Raw genomic sequence first — 12,495 nt, 5'->3', positions numbered from 1 at the left:
TCTTCTCTGGAACTGGAGTCTTCTCTGGGACTGTGTCACTGAACTGTTGAGCCAGGACCAGAGTATCAGTTACTCATCTGTGCTGTGACTAAGAACCTCCTTCTGGCTATTGGGGTGCTTCTTTCACTAGACTCTGCTGCCCATTTATCCAAATAAGACAAACATTTCCTGAAATTCTTCCAAGTTCTCTTTCACTCCAGCTCCTTCTAGATTCTATCTTTAAAGGATTCTTTTACAGTCTTTATTTAATATTGTTTCTGAGGGAAATGGGAGAACTCAGAAAGTTTCCTGGCTTCTCTCTGCCATCTTGGCTCTGCACCCCTAAATCAAACAAAATTTTAGTATCATTTTGTTATGAGTAGTTTATTTTTTTCATTGAAATGCAGAAAACAGAAAGAGAAAAACAGAAAAATTCTCCAATGTGTAAATAAATCATCCCATTATATTGGGAGAGAGGGGGTATTGTAAGGTAGTGGGATTAAGTGACTTGCCCAAAGTCATGCAGCTAGATAATTATTAAGTGTCTGAGGTTGGATTTGAACTCAGGTCCTCCTGACTCCAAGGTCAGTATTCTATCTACTGCACCACCTAGCCGCCTCAATATCATTCTTTAAATAACATTTTTCATTTTTTAAATATCTAACTTATATTTTAAGAGAAAAATGATAAAGCTGGGTAAATTGACATTCAAAGAGTGTTAGAAAATATTGCAATCTGCTGTGGTCTCTTTTTTTAATAGCATCTTTTTAATTTAATATGTTTTCCTACATGTGAAAAACAATTTTCAATAACATTTAATTTTGAACTCCAAACTCTCTCCTTTCCTTTCTACCCTACACCTTCCTTGAGAAAGCAGGCAATTTACTATAGATAATACATATATAATCATGTAAAACCTATTTGTATTACTCATTAGAAAACATACCAAGAAAAATAAAGTTTAAAAAAGTATACTTTGGTGTGCAGACTCTATCAGTTCTTTTTCTGAAGGTGATGGCATTTTTCACCATAAGTCCTTCAAAATTATTTTGGATCTTTGTCAAGTTGTGAATTGCTAAGCATTTCACAGATTATCATCACAGATGAACATAATAGTTGATCATCACTGTTACTGAAAACAAAGTGTTCTTCTGGTTCCACTCATTTCATTTTGCATCAGTTTATATAAATCCTGCCAAGTTTTTCTGAGAGCGCCCTGCTCATTATTTTTAAAATTTTTTTCACATTACTCCCATATTCTTGTTGTAAAAGTAAATATAATCCCCCTCTCCCCACAAAGATAGAGAAATTTCAAGAAAAATAAAGTGAGAGGGGAAAAAGCCATATGCTTTATTCTGCTTTCAGATATTTTCCACTCTGTCTTTGTAATGGATCACATTCTTTATCATAATTCCATCAGAGAATTTGTTTCAATATTTTTTCCAACAGTTTCTGCTACTTGCTATGATTCCCTCCATCCTATTCTTCCCGACCCCATTTTTTTTATTCCCTCTCTCCTTTCAACCTGTTCCTCCACAGGTAGTATAACTTACCCTCTCCTATGATCTTCCCTTTCTTCTGTCACCTCAATCCCACTCCCCTCCCCCTGTCCCCTTTCTCCCATTCCTTTCTTCTCTTTTTTCCCTCTAGGGTAGGATAGATTTCCATTTAATATTCAGTGAGTATGTTATTCCCTCTGAACCATTTCTGATGAGAATAAAGGTTCATTCATTCCATCTCACCTTACCCCATCTGCTCCATTGCAAAAGCTTTTTCTTGCCTCTTTTACATGAACTATCTTAGCCCATTCTACCTCCACTTTCCCTTTAGTCCCAATATATTCCTCCCATGGCCATTAACTCCATCCTTATAATATGTTATTCCTCTGTATTCAGCTTCCTTCTGTGCTTTGTCCATATGTTCTCCTTCTAATTTTTATAATAAAGGAGAAAGTTTATATGAGTTGTCAATGTCATCTTCCCATGAAAAAATACAAGCAGTTCAACATCATTAAATCCCTCATAATTTGCCCTTCCCATACACCCTCTCTACACTTCACATGAGTCCTATACTTGATCAATTTTTTTGATCAGCTCTGGTTGTTTCAAAAGGAAAGTTTGGAAGTCCTCTATTTCATTGAATTCACATCCTTTTCCCTTGAAAAAAGTCTGTTCTGTTTTGCTGGGTAATTGTTTCTCAGTTGTAATCAAAGCTCTTTTTCCTTCTAGAATATTATATTTCATTTTCTATGAGTCCTTAATATAGATGCTGCTAAATCCTGTGTAATACTGACTGTAGCTTCATAATATTTGAATTGTTTCTTTCTGGCTACTTGTTATATATTTCCTTGATATGGGAGTTCTGGAATTTATTTATAATATTCCTGGAAGTATTTATTTTGAGATCACTTTCAGAAAGTGGTCACTGGATTCCTTCAATTTCTATTTTACCCTCTGCTTCTACGGTATCAGGGAAATTTTGCTGGATTATTTCTTGAAAAATTATGTCTAGGTTCTTCTCCTGAGCATGACTTTCAAGGAGCCCAATAATTAGTAAATTATTTCTACTGGGTCTGTTTTCAGGTCAGTTTTTTTCCAAATGATATATTTCACATTTTATTCTAGTTTTTCATTCTTTTTGTTTTGATTTCTCACAAAATCATCATTAGCTTCCCTTAGTTCCATTATACATTTGAAGGAATTATTTTCTTCAGAGTTTTTTTAATCTTTTCCTTCTGTCCAATTCTGCTTTGTTAAAGCATTCTTCTCCTCATTGACCTTTTGGACTGCTTTTATCCATTTCATCTAAACTGGTTTTTAACATGTTATTTTTTTCAGTATTTTTAAATCTGCTTCACCAAATGGCTGATTTGGTTTATGTGATCTTCCCACATCACTCTCATTTCAATTCCTAATTTTCCCTCTACCTCCCTTACTTGATTTTTCAAAATCTTTTTTGAGCTCTTCTATAACCTGAGACCAATTCTTATTCTTCTCAGAGGCTTTGCACAGAGAAGTTTTGACTTTACCATCGTCCAAGTGTTTATTTTGATTCTCTATGGGGGCAAGATTGACCCATTGCAATTCTTAACTGTTTACCTTGTACAAATAAATCAGCTAATCTCAGTAAATTGCAATTTCCTAATCTGTGAAATTGGAATTTTAAGACTTATAATACTTACCTTGTAAAGCTACTGTAAAGCTTCTATGAAAGTATTTGAAAATAAAAATGGCAAAGATAGATCAGGGTCAAGCTGAAATCTCTCAGTATTCCCCTTCAGGCAACTTTAAAATAATATCTCATATCAAATTTTGGAGTTGAGAAGAAGACATTTTTCTAGCCTAAAACAGTTTAGTAACTCAGTAGGGGAGATCAGTACCACTGGGGAGAGTAAAGTCTGGAGAGGTAGGTGACTTTGGGATAGCCATCACAGCAGCAGTTTTGAGAACATTCAGTCAATGCAGATTAAAAGGATTGAATGATGAATCAGAATCTTATTATAGGGGATTCTTTGCTAGCACTGGGTGTATCTGGGACTGATTAGAAACTCTTTTGCCCATAAGAATTCTGGCTCAGTTCTCGGGAGGAAAAGGGTTTTAGTATTTGAGGGGCAAGAACCCCTCCTAGGTTCAGAGTACAGACTAGGAGAACAATGACCACACCTCTCCCAGGATAACATTACCTCAGAAACACCTTAAACTTGCTGACACCCAGAGCTATCTCTGGAAATAGTAGCACCAAAATTAAAAAAAAAATAAATGTCCTGTTACTTGATACAGTACAATTTTCTCATTTTCTTTCCATTGTTTCTTTTATTTTCTTTCTCTTTTTCTTTATTTCCACTTTTCTCATCTTCTCCAATATAGCTAATATAGAAATGTGTTTTACATGTTTTCACATATATAATCTATGTCATGTATTTTGTCTTCTTAGAGGGTGGGAGAGAAATGGAAGGAAGAGAAAGAATATGAAACTTAAGATTTAAAAAAAAGAACATTTAAAAGAAATATTTAGATAATTCTATATAATTTAATACATTTAAAAAGGAAAAAATGTCAAAATATACAATCATTTCAATGTACAAATAATTGGAATTTTTTATATTTGAACTATGGATTTCTATTATGTACAGTATTTTTAAAAATACATTTACATTAAACCTAACAAATTAGTTTAAAAACAGAAAGGAAAATGCAAACTCAAAATAATTTGTATCAAGTTTTTTTTTTACTTTCTTCTTCCTACTTTCTATTTTTCTCATTTCATTTCCAAAAGCATTAAAAAAAGTGATTCATTCAATTCAATATGCATTTTTAAATTGCCTACTCTTTAAGTTATGGAGGTTCGAGAAAGGGTAAATTCATAGAGACTCAAAAATTATTTTCACCCACATCATGAAAGACATATGGGTACTGAGTGACTGATGAATTAAAATCTTAAAAATCTTTATGCTGACCAGTCTTTATTAAATTATGGAAAGAAAAAAGATGAAAGAAGACAGTGGATGAAGTAAAAGATTATATAAGGATGTGTGGATAGCCAAAAGAAAATGAGGATATGTGATTTCTTTTTTAAATTGTTAAGTAGGGTTGCTGTGGTCAATCAAAGCTACTTTCAGACACAGATTGAGGAAAACTTCATGATATACATATATATATATATATATATGTATGTATATTGCTTTTTTAATATATCTCTTCATTGAATAGGAGGCTATTTCAGAGAAACTATGGAGTTTTTGGTGAGATTTGCAGAACTTCTCTTTCTTTTGACCATGTGGATCATTAGCTATTGATATTTTAGAGGTTGCATTATCTATGACTTGGGAGGCAGCATGATGGTAAATAGGATTCTAGACTGAGAGAGATCTAAATTCAAAAGTTGTCTCAAATACTAACTGGCTAGGGAACCTAGAGAAAGTCACTTAACTTCCCTTTACATCAATTCCCTCATTTGTTATATTAAGGGGTGGATTAGGAGATCTTTGAAATGCATTTCAGGATGTAATCTAGGATTTTGTGATCTATAAAAAAATGATAACTGATTTGAGATTAGCCAAAGTCCACAGTGAATTTGAAATAAAATTCCTTATTCACAAATGTTTCTAAACAAGCCCTTTCATTGGTTTCTAGTCCCAAACATATATTTGAAAAGGGTAGTGCTTCTTGGAGCATCTGTCTGTTTGCCTCCTGGAAACAATTTTTCTCACCAGGCATTGGAAAATTGAGATCCCCTTTCCTAGTAGGATCAGATTGGATTCAGGGGAGAAGTTCCCCCATCACCGATCTCAAAAGAAACCATTTTTCATAAAGGCACTCTTTTCTTCTGACCTTCCCAGTTCTTGCATTTCATTTAGCCCATGTTTGTGTACCTCCAGCTGAGTCCTACCCTTGGGAAACATATAAAATATACTTTGGATTTTATATAATATAACTAAGATGCTAGAATCTCAATTTTCACCATATGAATTCTTTTTTAAAGTCCTTATGTCAAACAATAGGATTTTAAAAGGATTTTTTCATGCCCCTACTCATCTCTTTTCTTATTATTTGTGCAATGATCAGGGAAAGATTTTGTCAAGGTCAGAGTGAAGTCAGTGCATAGCATTGAGTCAACAAAGAAACATAGATTCTGACCATTCCCTAAGTGTAAAGAAAGTATTTGCCATCTATTATAAATTCATTCCTGCTGCCTTTTGAGTCCAAAGGCACATTTGAAAAATAAGATGAAGACAATATTTTCGTAATTCAAGGTACTGATAACAAAGCACAGGCAGAGTCAATTTTGGATTTTAGCCCCCACAACCACAGGAGCCGAGTGTATTGAAAATATGAAGGAGTAAAAGGGAAATAAATACATATTTTTGGTTTCTCTACCTCCATGCTGTTGCTTATTTACAGGATTATTCTACTCTAAAAATTAGAAGACATGAAAGCTTTTTTTTTCTTGTATGTACATTAATTTGTATGAAAAAATGTATAAGGGTCATATGTTTCTAGCTGTAACACACCTTAGAAATCATCTAGCTCAACTCTTAAATTTTGATAAACAAGCAAACTGAAACCTAGAGAATTTGGATGGTTTGTCTCACTCCTTATTGTCACTGCACATATTCAATCAGTTTCCAAATCTTATCATTTCTCTTTTAGAGGATACATTGTTCTCCATTTATGTAACAACCAGGCAGGCTTGCACAGGAACCCAAAACTTCTCACCTGGACTAAGGTGAAGGCTTCCTAATAATTTTTCCTGCCTTAAACTACTCACTTTAATTCATTTTACACACAGCCACCAAAGTAAATATCCGAAACTGTTAGATGTGTTATTGAATCTTCTTTATCTTTGTGTATGTATGCATATATTCTTGAAGATGTGTTTCCAGATCTGTGATTTCATGGTTATGGTAAGCTTTCCTCCCTAGGAAAACTGAACTAGTAAAAATGTAACTCCTTTAAGCAAGTTCACACTGGAACTAAAAGTCAGAAACTGGATCTAAACCTGACTTCAAAGTCAGCTCTCTGCATATTGCTATATTCTACTTCTATATTCTGAATATAGTTTTAAAAATCAAATGCATTTATGCTGGGTCACTTTAATTGTCTTGTTGCGACTGTGATAAATTAATGTAAAATCTGTTTCATTAAAATTTTTTTTCAGAATCAATGTGTAATATTTGCACACCTAAAAAAGTAGTGCAGTATTATTTTTCATTAATATTACACAAGAGACGTATGGAAAAGCAAGCTTTTTAGAAAATTCAAATTTGAGTGACAATCATTATTCAAGCCTTTATAAATTGCAGGAATTAGAGATAAGCAAAGCAATGGCTTGCAATTAGTAATTTATTTTATTGCAATTGTTTCTTGTCTTGTAGTATATTTCATTTTGTGCCTCATTTTCTTTGGGTAAGATAATGAAATAATAGATATTATTCATTGGCAAATTGGAATCAATTATTGTATAGCTTTCCTATTGTGTACTATAAATATCAAATACATGCAGTATAGCAAAGTAAATGTCAACCTTCAATCTCCCTTCTTGTTTTCTTCTCAATGGATATAGATATGGTAGGAAATAAATCTATACTTTTTGATATCATCTGGTGCACAAAATGTATGTACATGTTTATCATGACAAATCTCAAAAGAGCTGGCAACAAGTAAAGGGGGAGAGGGAATCCTGTAGCCTCTTCTCTAATGGAAACAAAAGGAAGTACACATTCAAACTGGATATCTGCACTTAGAGACAGATTTGGAATTTCCTTCAAAGAATGCCATTTTTAAACACTATTGCTGGGAGGAAAAGCTTCCAAGAATTTTCCATGCAGTATATCACTATGCATACAGAGATCATGATTTTGTTAAGCTGTTCCAACATGAGCTTTCCTTTCTTCACCACTCGCCTTGATACTCCTGCTCTCAAATCCTGCCAGTTCATTTATGAAAACCAATTAAGAATTCTCACCAGCTATGATCCAGTAAGAAAGGGCCTTAAAAGGGTCAGTGTCAGAAAGGGAAACTAATTTAGAAGCATTCAGTATCTGAATAGCCTAGAATTATTTGCTCAGAATGTTCATGGACTGAAATGGAGTTCTGAACTATTCCTTGATTCCCATGAATAATTTGATCATTGCAAGGGCTCTTAAAGGAGGATTTTTTTCTAAATTATTCTTGTCACAGGTTATGTACACAGACTGTATCAGACTAAGAATTTATTTTTTGTAATTACAAAAGAAAGATGGATGTACAGTCAGAGAGGGAGACAGAGAAACTGAAAGAAAAATACTGAGAGAGACAGGTAGAAAGAGGGAGAGAGAGACAGATGGACCAAATCTTATAACACATGAAACATGTATTTCCCTTTGATCCAATATGAATAACGATACTGAAATGATATAAAGACAAGGGTAACTGGTCTCTTTTAAAGAGACAAGTAAAGAATTGTTTTCTAAGAAGTGGTTCATTCCTTATTAAGAGAGTACTAAGAGCTTATTAAAAATAACTTTAGTAAGATACCACCACCTTAACAGTGAAGCATACATATGAGAATTTTTAGTCAGTGATTTTCCTAATGGAGTATTTATATTTCATTAGAGCCCAAACTCCTGGGACTCTCTAGGGAGATCTCATTGGTATGACTAAGTATTTCTCCATTCTTCCAGCTTGGAGATTACCTTGTGTGTGAATTCCTTTATTTCATTGCAAAGAATGTCACATTAGTGTTAATGGAAGGTTGCATATAATTCCACAGTAATTATCAGAAACCAGCATTAATTGTGTGCTTCATTGTTTCCAAATACATTTCACTGGAGGGAGAACTTCATTATTTTTTTAAATTATCTTTATTGATATTTTGTTTTTCCAAATACATGCTATGAAAGTTTTTCAACATTCACCCAAAGGCATATGTATATTTTTAAGTTAAAAATTTTCCTTCGGCCCTCCCTTTCTACCCTCTTCCCCTCAGCTTGGTCAGGTTAATATTGTACATACAAATTTGAGTTAAATATGTTTACAGATTAGTCATTCTTGGTATAGGAATTAGGATTAAGGGAAAGGAATATATGAGATGTTTTTTAAAAAGTGAATGTACTCTCTCCAGGCATCCTCCTGTGAATGACATCATCTTTAAACCCCAAGTGGCAATCCCTGGAGCACCTTCAAGATGCCCAGGGAAGACAGGGCTACCTGGAAATCCAACTATTTCTTCAAGATCATCTAACTTCTGGATGATTATCTAAAATTCTTCATTGTGGGAGCAGACAATGTGGGCTCCAAGGAGATGCAGCAGATCAAGCTGTCCCTCCGTGGCAAGGCCGTAGTGCTGATGGGAAAACATACTATGATGCGCAAAGCCATTCATGTGCATCTGGAGAATAATCCTGCCCTGGAGAAACTGCTGCTTCATATCCACGGAATGTGGGCTTTTGGGTTCCCCAAGGAAGATCTGACTTAGATTAGGGATATGTTTCTGGCCAATAAGGTGCTAGCTGCTCCCCATGCTAGCGCCAATGCCCCATGTGGTGTTGTGGTGCCAGCCCAGAACACTGGCCTAGTTCCTGAGAAGAATTCCTTCTTCCAGGCTTTGGGTATCACCACCAAGATTTCCAGGGGCACCATCGAAATTTTGAGTGATGTGTCGCTGATTATGACTAGAAATAAATTAGGCACCAGTGAGGCCACCTTGTTGAACATGCTGAACATCTCCCCATTCTCCTTTGGGCTGATTATTCAGCAGGTGTTTGACAATGGCAGCATTTACAACACTGAAGTGCTGGAAATCACAGAGGGACCTTTGCACCTTCGCTTCTTAGAGCATGTTGGCTACCCAACTGTTACATCAGTACCCCACTCTATCATCAGTGGTTACAAGCGGGTCTTGGCTGTAGCTGTGGAGACTCAGTACAGTTTCCCATGTGCTGAAATGGTGAAGGCCTTCCAGGTCGACCCTTCAGCCTTTGCAGTGGCTACCCCTGCAGCTGCAGCTGCAGCTGCTGCTGCAGCTGCTGCTGCCACTCCAGCCAAGGTGAAAGTCAAGGAAGTATCAGAAGATATGGGATTTGGTCTGCTTGATTAGCCCACAGTATGGAACTATTTTGCCAGTTTATTTGTGGAACAAAGATATAAAAAATGCTCATTATCAAAAAAAATTAAATAATTAAAAAAAATAAAACATGAATGTAATGTTCATCTGTTTTTCTTTGTTTTGTTTTGTTTTTTGTAGACAATGAGGTTAAGTCATGTACCCAGGATCACATAGCTAGGTAATTATTAAGGTCTGATGCTGGATTTGAACTCAGGTCCTCCTGACTCCAAGGCCATAACTCTTTCCATTGTGCCACCTAGCTACCCCTGTCCATCAGATTTTGAAGGATTTTTAAAATTTTGTTTTGTTTTACTTCCTCTAGATGGGGATAGCATTGTCCAAAGCTGATCTAATAAAGTTAATCATCTCACAATGTTATTCTCTTGGTTCTGCTCCTTTTGCTCAGCATCAGATCATGCAATTCATTCCATGCTTCTGTAGAGTCTGACCATTTATGATTTCTTATAGAAGAACAGTATTCCCTAATATTCATGTACCAAAACATTTTTTAACCATTCTCTAAATTGATAGGCATCACCTCAATTTCCATTTCTTTTCCACTACAAAAAGAACTACTATGAATATTTTGGAACATGCCCATTATCACCACTACTATTCAATATTATATTAGAAATGTTAGCATCAGCAATTAGAGAAGAAAAAGAAATTAAAGGAATTAGAATTGGGAAGGAAGAGACAAAACTCTCACTCTTTGCAGATGACATGATGGTCTACATAGAGAATACCAAGAAATCATCTAAAAAACTACTGGAAACAATTAGCAATTTTAGCAAAGTTGCAAGTTATAAAATAAACCCTCATAAATCCTCAACTTTTCCATATATGTCTAGCAAGAAGCAGCAGGAAGAGCTAGAAAGAGAAATCCCATTCAAAGTAACCTCAGACAATATAAAATATTTGGGAGTCTATTTGCCAAGACAGACTCAGAATCTCTTTGAAAACAATTATAAAACATTTCTCACACAAATTAAATTAGATTTAAATAACTGGGCAAATATCAACTGCTCATGGATAGGTAGAGCTAATATAATAAAAATGACAATTCTATCCAAACTAAACTATCTGTTTAGTGCCCTACCAATCAAAATTACAAAAAATTACTTTAATGAGTTAGAAAAAAATTGTAAGTAAATTCATATGGAGTAATAAAAAGTCAAGAATTGCCAGGAGCTTAATGAAAAAAGTGCAAAAGAAGGTGGTTTATCCCTACCAGATCTAAAATTATATTATAAAGCATCAGTCATCAAAATTGTTTGGTATTGGCTAAGAAATAGAGACCAGTGGAATAGACTAGATGTAAAAGCAGGAGATGATTATAGTAGTCTGATGTTTGATAAACACAAAGAGTCTGGCCATTGGGATAAAAACTCCCTCTTTGATAAAAATTGCTGGGAAAATTAGAAGTTAGTATGGAAGAAACTTAGATTAGACCAACACCTCACCCCCTTTACCAAGATAAGATCCAAATGGTTACAGAACATAGACATAAAAAAACAATACTATTAGCAAATTAGAAGATCAAGGACTAGTCTACCTGTCAGATCTATGGAAAGGAGAACAGTTTATGACTAAGGAAGATTTGGAAAACATCATCAAAAATCAATTAGATGATTTCGATTACATTAAATTAAAAAGCTTTTGCACAGATAAAACCAATGTAACCAAGATCAAAAGAAATGTAGTAAATTGGGAAACGATCTTTACAACTAATGATTCTGACAAAAGACTCATTTCTAAAATATACAGAGAACTGAGTCATATTTTTAAAACAAAAAGCCATTCCCCGATTGACAAATGGTCAAAGGATATGCAAAGGCAATTTACAGATGAGGAGATCAAAATAATCTATAGCCATATGAAAAAATGCTCTAAATCATTAATTATTAGAGAAATGCAAATTAAAGCTTCCCTGAGATACCACCTCACTTTTCTCAGATTGTGCAGTATGACCAGGAAGGATAATGATCATTGTTGGAAGGGATGTGGGAAATCTGGGACACTGTTACACTGTTGGTGGAGCTGTGAACTCATCCATCCTTTCTGGAGAGCTATTTGGAACTATGCCCAAAGGGCAACAAAAATATACATACCCTTTGACCCAGCAATACCACTACTGGGTCTATACCCTGAAGAGATGAGGAAAAGGGTAAAAACATTACTTGTACAAAAATATTTATAGCAGCCATGTTTGTGGTGGCAAAGAATTGGAAATCCAGTAAATGTCCTTCAGTTGGGGAATAGCTTAGCAAACTGTGGTATATGTATGTCATGGAACACTATTGTTCTATTAGAAACCAAGAGGGATGGGATTTCAGGAAAACCTGGAGGGATTTGCATGAACTGATGCTGACTGAGATGAGCAGAACCAGAAAAACACTGTACACCCTAACAGCAACATGGGAGTGATGTTCAAGCTTGAAGGACTTGCTCATTCCATCAGTGCAACAATCGGGAACAATTTTGGGCTGTCTGCAAAGGAGAGTGACATCTGTATCCAGATAAGGAGCTGTGGAGTTTGAACAAAGTACAAGGACTACTCCCTTTCATTTAGAAAAAAAAAAACAAATATCTTATTGTTTGATCTTGTTACCTCTTAGACTTCTCTTTAAGGATATGATTTCTCTTTCATCACACCCAATTTGGATCAAGGTACAACATGGAAATAAAGTAAACAGAGTGCATTCTGTGGGGGAGTGGGGAGGGAAGCAAGATTGGGGGGAAATGTAAAAGTCAAATAATATCTTTAATAAAAAGTAAATTTAAATTAAAAAATGAAATGGAATGATGCCATGACTTGCTATGGCATTATCAAAAAATAAAATGTAATTGAAGAACAAAAAAAAAGACTTTTCCCATTTTTTATGATTTCCTCTGGATATAGGCCTAGAATTGGAATTGCTGGGTCATGGG

The 12,495-nt window shown here is 34.8% G+C and overlaps 1 pseudogene; it reads left to right on the top strand.

Moving 5' to 3' along the window:
- Positions 1-8,643: 8,643 nt before the first annotated feature.
- On the top strand, positions 8,644-9,555 carry LOC141497498 (large ribosomal subunit protein uL10 pseudogene; annotated as a pseudogene).
- The last annotated feature ends 2,940 nt before the right edge of the window (positions 9,556-12,495 follow it).

Source organism: Macrotis lagotis, chromosome X, assembly GCF_037893015.1.
Source record: "Macrotis lagotis isolate mMagLag1 chromosome X, bilby.v1.9.chrom.fasta, whole genome shotgun sequence".
NCBI classification, from domain to species: Eukaryota; Metazoa; Chordata; class Mammalia; order Peramelemorphia; family Peramelidae; genus Macrotis; species Macrotis lagotis.
This window is presented reverse-complemented; position numbering and strand designations above follow the sequence as displayed.